The sequence below is a fragment of the Schistocerca serialis genome, chromosome 3 (genome assembly GCF_023864345.2).
Source record: "Schistocerca serialis cubense isolate TAMUIC-IGC-003099 chromosome 3, iqSchSeri2.2, whole genome shotgun sequence".
Lineage (NCBI taxonomy): Eukaryota > Metazoa > Arthropoda > Insecta > Orthoptera > Acrididae > Schistocerca > Schistocerca serialis.
Genome location: NC_064640.1, coordinates 921,325,382 through 921,336,058, shown reverse-complemented (window position 1 = coordinate 921,336,058; position 10,677 = coordinate 921,325,382). Strand labels below are relative to the sequence as shown.

The window sequence follows — 10,677 nt, the reverse complement described above, 5'->3', positions numbered from 1 at the left end:
TAAAAACCAAAGAAAATAACACCTCATTAGCTACTCTTTCAACGATTTGTCAGAATATTTGAAGTGAAGCATGTAAATTCCATTAAAAATTAAGCACACTGTTTCATATAGATACATGACAGTGGCAAGACATCAACTTCTTTAAAACGTGTCAACTGAGGGAAGAGAAAGGCACTTGTTTCATTATTTTCACTTTTGTATAATAAATATATTTTTGAGAGGTATGTCCCAAAACTGAATGCAGTGTGAGATTACGAAATGCACAAGTGCAAAGCAGGCACATTTTACTGTTTCTGTGTTGATGTCTTTACTGAGAATACTAAAAGCTTATTAAAAATTGCTCAGTCCATTTAATGACTTCTCTTTATGTATTCCTTCTGTCTAGTACTATCTGTCAACATACTCTGAGGAATTTTGTGGTTGCATTTTTATGTTTGTATCAACAATCAGAGTTTTGAGTTGATAAGAACAGTATATTAGTACCACCAGAAAACATTACCAACATACCTTTCTGCATACTTATGGACAGACCATTGCAATGTATAATAAACAGAATTGCTCAGAGTTTAAAAATTCAGGAATTCCTTGTCTTACTACTTGCTCCTTTGACCAACACTTTCACCATTTGTTTGATGATTACCACTTTTTTTGACTCTGTTCAAAAGATGTGATATGAACCAACAACTGCATTTTCCCCTAATTCTATAGTACCATAGTTTCTGAAATGTAATGTATGGCTGCCAAAGTTTGTGAGCTCAAGGAATTGCCTGTTTTGTGTTTTACTTCATAAAGTGCACTATAGAATTAATAAATATGAATATAAAGCTCCATGTATCAATACCCTTTCTCAAAAGACAAACTTTTGCAGACTCAATAAGCAATAACTTCTGAAGAAGCTCTACAAATCAATAGTTGTTGCACTAGCAGCTAACCAACCCACACTAGTTTATGTGGCCAGCTGGTACAGAAACATGGAATATCATTTAAATTACTCTAGTACAGGAATAATTTGCTAACAATTAATGAGAATTCTGAGAATTGTTAACAAGATTCCTTTATTATGTAAAAAACACACATGATAACTTGAAATGAACTTCCAGTGTGCTATACTTTAAAGCGACCATTGAAACAAAACACACCACAGTAACTCCCTGTGAGTTTCCAACAGTTCTGTTACAAAAGTCAGCATGCAATTTGTATGTCTATCTTCCTTTGCCTTTTCAGTAGCTTAATACATGAAAAAAAGCATTGTTCACTGAAATTCTAAGACAGGTAAGTTATTTTGAAGAAAGTAACTTCTTTTGTGATGCACAATATCACCTTTAGAAGGGCAGGTCAGTGATAGTAGCAGTGCTTGACTTAGTTACAAATGTAAGTCAGGGTTTTGAAGACAAAAGAGTCTATAGCACTGGTACCTTGTGACCTTAGTAAGGTATTCAATTGTACCTAATGTAAGGTGGTCCTCAGCAATGTATAATCATATGGTGTTGGGGGAGTGTTGAGCAAATTCTTGAATCCTACCTGAATAGCAGACAGTAGATTGCATCAGTGCAGGGAGCAGACTCATTGTCCACAAGTTGAAATAGAGTGCACCATAGCAGCCTGTAATGGGGCCTTTATTGTTCCTGATTTTTGTTAATGACATAAGCACCAATGGGCACACCTTGCAGTTTGCAGATAATAACATTTGTTCTCAAAAAGATAGAGTGTCGGTCAGTCTTTTCAACAAGTAGAAGCCCCATTAAGCAAAGGCAATGCCTAGTTTACTATGAACAAGATGAAAATTAATGAATACAAAACACAGAGAATGACACACAGCCTTATTGATACTGGAGCACTGGGTGGCACAGCAGCCATTAAACTCATGGGCTTTTTCATTGATACTACATTAACGTAACAACAGCACACAAAAATTGTATATTCCAAACTTTCCTGGGTCCTGGATCTCCTGAGGAAATTAAAAGGTACTAACAGTTTACCCTCTAATGTTCCAAAGCTGCATGAGACATGGGCTGCTGCTGTGGAGTCACTCTGCAAGCTGCAAGAATATACATTGTTGTACAAGAAATGCAAAAAAAATGACCATGTAAACCAATTGTTTCTAGATTAAGAGTTCTGACTATTTGTAGACAATGTTTATTCAACTGCCTTGCTCGTACAAAAATAAATCATGAGCACTACTGAAAGAAAAATAAATCTCATCAACATAGCACTGGTAATAGAGGCAGCAAAGAAAGCCCTGGATGTTGATTAACGAAAACACAAAAGGTATCCACATGGTGGCTTTCAAACTGTTGAATGCGCTATCTAAGGGTATCCTGTAACAACCAATGGAGCAATTTAGCACAAAAATTTTGTCTGAACTATGCAGTATGTTCTAGTACTGATTTCATAGTTGTATTATCATTGTACAGTATATCAATGTATTTGTTCTCTTTAGTATATTTTATAGTATCAGTTTTAGTATCATAATTTAAATTGCAGTGTTACATTCATTTTATTGTACAAATACTACTGTAATCTTGATGCATTCTGTTCAGCTATGGCTGGTTAAGAACACAGAGCTGGTAATAAATGGACATGATGTCAGACTGCTTTTTGATGATAATAAGCAATGTTATCCAAACCACAGGATTATTTGTGTGGCTCTGTGTTATAATACTGCAAATTTCAGAAGGTGTGAGTGGGCAAGGAAAAAGTTATCTTGGGAGCAGCACAAAGCTTTTACAATGATTGGGTACAGAAGGATTGATAAAAGAAGAAAGTTTGTCATGAATGTTCATGAAGTGATTGTTGAATATTTCACATAAATTTTTTGCTCAGAGGAAACAGCCTCTTCATTCTTAATGCATGTTATTGATTGAGATTTTTTCCTTTTTACCAACAGTCTCATACCGCCTTTGATTTATTACTTGAACTGAGTATAAACTGCCAGTTGTACATTTTATAGGCTTCACAACAGACTTGTTCAGTTTAAAATAGTTATTAAATAACTTGCTGTGTGTAGTTTTACTGTAAGAATATAGCAGTCTCTTATTTCCACAAAAGGTTTGTATTTCTGACATCTGCAGTTTATAGCTAGACATTTTGCATATATTTGGCTTAGATCTAAGTTTGATTGGAAATGCTACATCTTAATATTTCTACAGAATACTCAAATTCTTGTACCTTACAGTCAACATCACAATCACAATGTACACCCTTCTATCCAGCTTCATGGAGCACATGTGTGAAAGTGAATACTCTATATTATTTTTGATGTAATGCTTCATACTTTCCTGGCAATCTGTCGACACCTTGAGGGGTCGGGTATACTTCCAGGTATCAGCCCTGCACTGCATGTCTATCCTCCTGCTGTTCATTTTGCCATCCCTCGGAGGATATGTCTGGGTTAGTTTTGGGAATGTGTTCTGAAGTTTTAGCCCCTGACATCAGAACAGTCCCTCAACTGTTTTTCTTTCTTTTTTCATTTGCCATCTCCTACCCTTCCTCTGCTTCAACATTTGAGATTCCCCTTTGTTTCTTCTTCCTCCCAAGTGTAACAGATTATGTGTTATTCCCAACCTTGGGTCGATACATAGGGTTCGCACGTATCCCCTGGTACATGACAGGCCCAGGGAGGGGTGACTGGCTGAGCTCTTACCTTCCCAAATTGCCAATTTGTCACTCTATCCGGAGTTTCGAAGGTGTGACCTGAGGTTTGAACAATCACCTAAGGCAGGTGAGCCCCCCTTGGAGGGATCCCAGTTTGAAGGAGCAGGCCATCAGAGATGCTGGGAGTCATGGGAGATTTTCTAACACTGAGTCAATCATCATTTCAGTCTACATCTTGTACTAAATGTAAATGGAATGAAGATGAAGTTTCAAAAAATCTCCCAGCAGTACGTCAGACCTTCATGGTATCACATACTGAAGAAGGTCAGTCCTTTGTTACTGTTAATGTGTTTATTATTCAAAAAGGTGTTGATGCAATTGCAGGCCCTGTGAAATCTTGCTCTCATTTATGCAATGGAAATTTGCATTTGGAGTCTGTGATTTCAGGCCCAACAATTGGTTGCAGCTTCACTCCTCACAGCCATCCTGTTCATGTTGAGGCCCACTGAATGCTGAATTCTTTGCATGGTGTTATTTACACTAGGCTGCTTGGAGGTTTGACTGAGGGAGAATTCGATACTTACCTCTCTGATCAGGGCATTTTTGAAGACATTCAATGATACACTGTGTGCTGTAGCTGGTAGCATGTTAAATAATTGTATCCCTGTGTATGTGTAACTGTTTTGGGTTTTTTTAAGCCTAGCAACTGGTGTAGCATTTCCTTTGGTATTTACTGCCTCTGACATCTGGAAAGGCTTTAGTGTTAGTAGTATCAAACATATCAGTTCACACATATTTAATGCCTATGATTTTTTATCGTCTTACATACCAGACAGACATCTCCCAATTTGGCAACAAATAACAAATATTTCACTGGGAGAACATGCAAGCACATCTGCAGATGATAATGTTGAGAATCTTGGACACCAGCCAGAAGATAAGCAAACAGAATTTACACATACATTATGAGTTTGGCAATGTACTAAGACGGGTGCAAGGAAAACAATGAGACATAGAAGGAAACGAAAACAAACTGTCCTTAATAGTACAACAGTTCATCAATGGACAGAGGCAGCAGCAGAAGACAGAAGAGCACAGCTATTGCCAAAAAGGCATAAATTAAATTAAGTATGCCAAATACTGGCAGAAAGCAGCAGTAGCTGTGAAGATCCTGATCATGTCCAGTACGTTGATTCCTTTGATGCTAACTTGTACACAAGTGGCTTTGAAAATATTGAAACAGTGCAGAAAGGTGACTTCATTGTAGTTAAGGTACAAGATAAAACTGCCACAAGTAGTCACAATTATTTGCTGGAGTGATTAAAATGTATGTTGACGACTGTGAAGTAAAATTATGTAAGACAGTAGTTTATAACACAAAATTTGCAGCTGCAGAAAAAGAAGAAGATACCTTTGTTGCGTCAAATGAAATAATTACCAAACTATCCAACGCACTAGGTCTCACTATGAAGACACGATTTGGTTCCGGAATAATATCACTAAACTCAGTGTGCACTAGTTTTATTATTTCTATCATTTTTTTCATTAATATACTCATAAATGTGTGTTTATCATTGTTACAAAAGTTGTTGCAATTTTTTGGTATTTATGGTCAAGTAATTCATTTATTTAATTGAGAGGTCCAATTAACACTGTAATATGGTCCAGGTTCCAACTGTTGTCTGCTACATACCTGCAGAGCAGCAAGTTATGTATTTAGCTTTTTCTGTGCTTTCTTAGGAGTCCTGGGGTGTGAAGGATGTTTAAATGCTTTGGTGCAGATGCAGGAGAAGCTGGCCACAGTTTGCGAACAGCTGAAGGTACTTTTGGCTACAGTCAGCGATCCTGAGTCTGCTGCCTTGAGGTGTAGCAGTGGTGGATCATCCGATATATCATATGGGAAACTTCAGGTGTCACTTGTTTGACCCACAGGCTCTGCTACTGAGGCAGCCTCCAGATGGCCCAGCAAGGGGTGTCCGCCTTGACTGCAGTGAGAATTGTGGGTGATAATGCTTTCACATCAGTCTTTCAGCAGGGTCTGAGCAGGCAAATGGGGGTTGGGGTTTGCTGTGTATTGGGATCTCCACAGTTAAGTATGTTATAGAGCCTCATAGAGAAATAGCATTCAGGGCCTGCAAGAAAGCCAATGTGTACTGAATACATCTGCCAGAAGGCCACATCCAAAAAAGTGGAGGAATCCTTGCATGCAGCTATCAAGCATGGAGGCTGCAGTCATCTGTGAGTTCTGGCTGGTTTTGGCACCAATGATGCCTGTTACATAAGTTCTGAGCCTATCCCCAGTTCATACCAGTGGCTCGTGGAAGTGGACAAGCCTGCTGGCCTCGCCTGTGGGGTGCAACCAGAGCTGGCAATTTGCAGCATTGTTTCCAGAGGTGATTGGGTTCCTTTGGTTTGGAGACCAGTGGAGTGTCTCAACCAAAGGCTATGTTGGCTCTGTGATGATCTGGGCTGCAGATTTCTGGAGCTATGTTATTGGGTGGAGAGTTGTAGGACTCCTCTTGACAGGTCAGGGGTGCACTACACAAAGGTAGGAGCTACTCGGGGAGCAAGAGTATTTGTGGAGTGCACAAGGGTTTTTTTTAAAGGCTAGGTGATAGTTTGTATTTGTATTTCCATTTTATTTGTCTCATAACATACATTTACAAATCTACTGATGATGCTGTACAGGAGACACATAAATTTTAGCCTTACGATGTACATAATTACACAATTCCCTACCACTATTTTTACCAGTACTGGTTGATATTGTTTTTCTTATGATGTGATAGTACATTATCTTTATATATGTGTACAATATTATGCACAATGCCATAATATTAAACAATCACACTAGTCAAATGATGATTTCATCATTCATAAATTCCTCAGTTGAATAGTAGTATTTTCCACCAGGAGATCACATAGTTTTCTCTTTAGCGAACCTATCTCCATCGTCAGTACATCTCTACCCTTGAGTTTATTGTAAATTTTCAGTCCCATGTACTAGGGCGTCCACTGGTAGAGTTTCAAGAGCTGTTGTGGAAGCATGAAATTATCTTTGTGTCTAGTGTTGTACATATGTTTGAAATGGTTTTCTTCCCTTAGCTCAGGTTTATTATGTAAAAAGATGATAATTTCAAATATGTACAGTGAAGGGATAGGTAATATTTTTAGGTTATTGAATAATGGGTGGAAGGATGTTCTGGGAGGGGCAGCACACATTTTTCTAACAACTCTTTTTTAAAGTAGCAGGATTCATGACATGTAGCTTGAATTTCCCCAAAAAATTAAACCGTATCTAATTACACATTCAAAGTAACTATGGTTCATCATTGCAGCTTACGTCTGTTATACCAGATCCATTGCAAAGGCAAGGCTGTTTAATGTTGCAGTTAATAATCTATATGTGCTTGCCAGCTTAGATTTTTGTCCAAGTTTAGTCCCAAGAATTTAAAGGACTGAGCTTGGTCCATAACTTGATTTTTATATACAATACTGAAGTCACCGATTTTTGATTGATTGGTTCTAAATTGTGTAAACAAGGTCTTTGAAAAGTTAAGTTTATGGACATTATGTTGAAATCATGTATCTAGGTTGTTTAGTGTGTTTATAACACCATCCAGAATTTCTCCCACATTTTGTTTTTCAAGGAGTACATAAGTACTATCAGCAAACATGACTGGCTAGGCACTGATATTAAGAAACTAGACTAAACTCCATCCGAACAGGCATTGGAAGGCCCAACGGTACCGACCGGCCGCTGTATCATCCTCAGGCCACCAGCATCACTGGATGCGGATATGGAGGGGCATGTAGTCACCCCATCACTCTCCCGGCAGTATGTCAGTTTATGAGACCGGAGTTGCTACTTCTCAATCAAGTAGCTCTAAGTTTCCTTACAAGGGCTGAGTGCATCCATCCAAGTGCTAGCCTATTCCGACAGTACTTAACATCGGTGATCTGATGGGAACAGGTGTTACCACTGCAGGAAGGCCATTTGCATTGATACTAAGAGGTAAATCATTTATGTAAAAGAGAAACAATGTTGGCCCTAAGATTCAGCCTTGAGGGACTCCTTGTGGTATTGTACCCCACTGAGATGTGTAATTTACGATGTTAGATGTTATGATTACCCTTTGCTTCCTGTTTGTCAGATAAGATCTGAGCCACTGCAGAGCATTTGGTCTGACGCCATATCTGTCTAGTTTATGAAGCAGCATGAAGTGATTCCCAGAATCGAATGCCTTTGCAAGGTCGCAGAAGGCACCTGCTACTTTGTTGCTTTTATCTAGTGATGAGCAGATGTTTTCAATGAATTCATTAACAACACTCATGGTGCTTTTCCCTTTTTGGAACCCATACTTGTTTTTAAGAATAAAACCATGTTTCACAATAAAATTTATTATATGGACAGCAGCTATTTTTCCAAATACTTTGTATAGCACTGGGAGGATAGAGATGAGGTGGTAATTTCACATACACTCTATTGATCCTTTTTTGTGCAGTGGTTTTACCTCTGCATACTTAAGCACATCAGGGAAGTTTGCTTGCTCAAAGGACTGACTGATTATTAAGGACAGAGGGTGTGCTATTTTATCAAATACAAATTTAATTACTTTGGTGGGTATTTGATCCCATCCTGGAGCATTTTTGTTTGTTAATGACAAAATAGCATTTTTACATCTTCAGCTGAGATTTTACTAAATATCACAAAGAGGTCACTATTATTGTTTAGGCCAAAGCAATTCACACTGTTTTGATAAGTAATCACATTTACACCACATTTTGTTACATTTATGAGAAACTTATTAAAACATTGAGCTATTTGAGAAGAGTTTGAAATAGTAACGTTGTTTTGTATGTTTTTTGAAATTTCCTGGTGGTTAACTGTTGTACCTAATTCTGATTTAATAAAAGACCATACTGCTTTAGTTTTATTCTTATGTCCTAAAATGCGTGCAAGGGATAAGTCCCTGCAGACGCGCTATCCTCTGTGCCCACGGTGGCTCAGATGGATAGAGCGTCTGCCATGTAAGCAGGAGATCCCGGGTTCGAGTCCCGGTCGGGGCACACATTTTCAACATGTCCCCAATGAAGTACATCAACGCCTGTTTGCAGCTAGGGTGTCCATTTAATTATCATTTCACTTGTAATTGAATTAACAGCAACTCTTACAGGCGTACCTTCTACATGAAGAATAGAAATCTTTACAAAACTGACTCATTCCTCATATGATTTGTTCACTGCATGAAATAGAAACAAACACTTTAAGTATCAATGAGCACACTGTACCATATAGTATTTAGTATTGCAGTTTTGGACAACCTGTTTTTCCAGTTGGAAATTAAGTTTCTTACAAAATGCTTTCTTTAATGTGCACTACTCTCATATTTAGTTACATGGGTAGCCACAATTTATGTTGAATGCCTTATTACGAAGCTTCTCTTCATCATTAGGGATTCTACAGTTGGCCAGTGAAAAGCTAAACACACTATGTAACATTACTGACCTGGTTATATTGCTGGTATTCTTTGGTAATTTTGAAGTCTCATTCTCTGAAATTGGTTGGAGATTTAACCTAATATTTAAGTGATGGGCATGACACCATTGCTTTAAACTTGAGATTACTTCACATTTCTTAGCACCAAAACATATAATGATGAATATTTACTTCTGCTATCAACTATTTTTATAGTTCAAGTAAACCAAGTCAGCTACTACGCTTGATGAACTCTAAACAGCAGCAGGTTCTTTCCATGATGAAGTCATCATTCAAGTCTACAAAAAATAGATCTTCACAAAATAGCATTTGATAGAACTCCGTCACTGAAGCTTTACTAACACTTTAATGCAGAGATGTTACATGGACATCTACAGCCAGATTTTCCAAACAAGTGCATGAAATAATCACACTGAGTGAGTGTAACAGTAAGATCTGCTCATGTTAGTGACTTTGACATGAAATGTGGAATGGATGAGTGCATGCTATGAATTTTTACAGTGGGATATTAAGATGAAAATAGCTAATCAAGACTCTGCCAAGGAGAAGTTACTGTAACAATTACTGGGAGCAAAATTCCTACTGCTATATAAAGAGGACAATGTCAAAATTAGTGGCAATGACATTATGGGAAGGCAAGTAATAATTTGGTTCATCTATGTGATAGATGTTTGGGAAGTAAATAAAGTTGGGTGGAATATTTTATTAATACCAGATGCACTGCTGTGGGAACTTACCGAGCTTCTTGGAAATTTCACAGGATGGTAATTTTCTTAATTGCCAAATTACTCTGATAAAATTATTTTCCAGTTCAGAAAAATTAGAGCAAGAAATTTATAACTACAGTTATAATGTCATAAACATACTTAATGGTCCAAATAATAATATTTTCTGGGTGGTGGAAACTTTAATTACGAATAACTTTTTAGTTAATGAATTTTCACACATAATAAAATGTGTCACTGAAAGAGTTAAATGAGGACTTTCAAATAATTTATGTCATTCTGGAAATAAACAATTGTTACCTCACGATGTGTTTCTGCACATATGGCTTTTAAATAAAGATTTCTCTTAAAGGAACATGTACAGTGAGAAATTAACTATATCATTGGCATTAGCAGAACTCCAACCGATGAAAAATGAATTTTACTGACATGCCACTCAAATATGAATTTGGGTGCTTTATGTAAATGTGATACATCTACTACCAGCATAATACAAAAAGGAAGTAAGAAAGTTATGTGAGGAGTAGAGTTATAGCAAATTGCGTTATCCACACTTGCTAAGTTTCAAGTTGCTCAGCTGTACAGTGAAACATGTCTTCTACTGCCCCACCTCAAAAAAGTGAGTCTACAGTTCTCAAATCCAAAATGGTGCACGTAAATCAGTGTTTATGAACTTACTGTTGATTGCTTTAGTACTGCAGATAAGCTAGCTGGATTATGAAAACCACCAAATTTGGGAATCTTTAACCTAGCATACAGATGCAAGTTTTTGAGGTCAACACAGTATTTAAAATAATAATAAAATGCTGTAAAATAATAACAAAGCACTTGCTTACATAGTACACAGATCTACAAAAG

General features: G+C 37.4%; 1 non-coding gene across 1 annotated transcript; it reads left to right on the top strand.

Annotated features, from left to right (window-relative positions):
- The first annotated feature begins 8,589 nt into the window (after window positions 1–8,589).
- Window positions 8,590–8,664, top strand: Trnat-ugu (transfer RNA threonine (anticodon UGU)). The gene has a single exon. It is a non-coding gene; the product is annotated as a tRNA-Thr (tRNA).
- The last annotated feature ends 2,013 nt before the right edge of the window (window positions 8,665–10,677 follow it).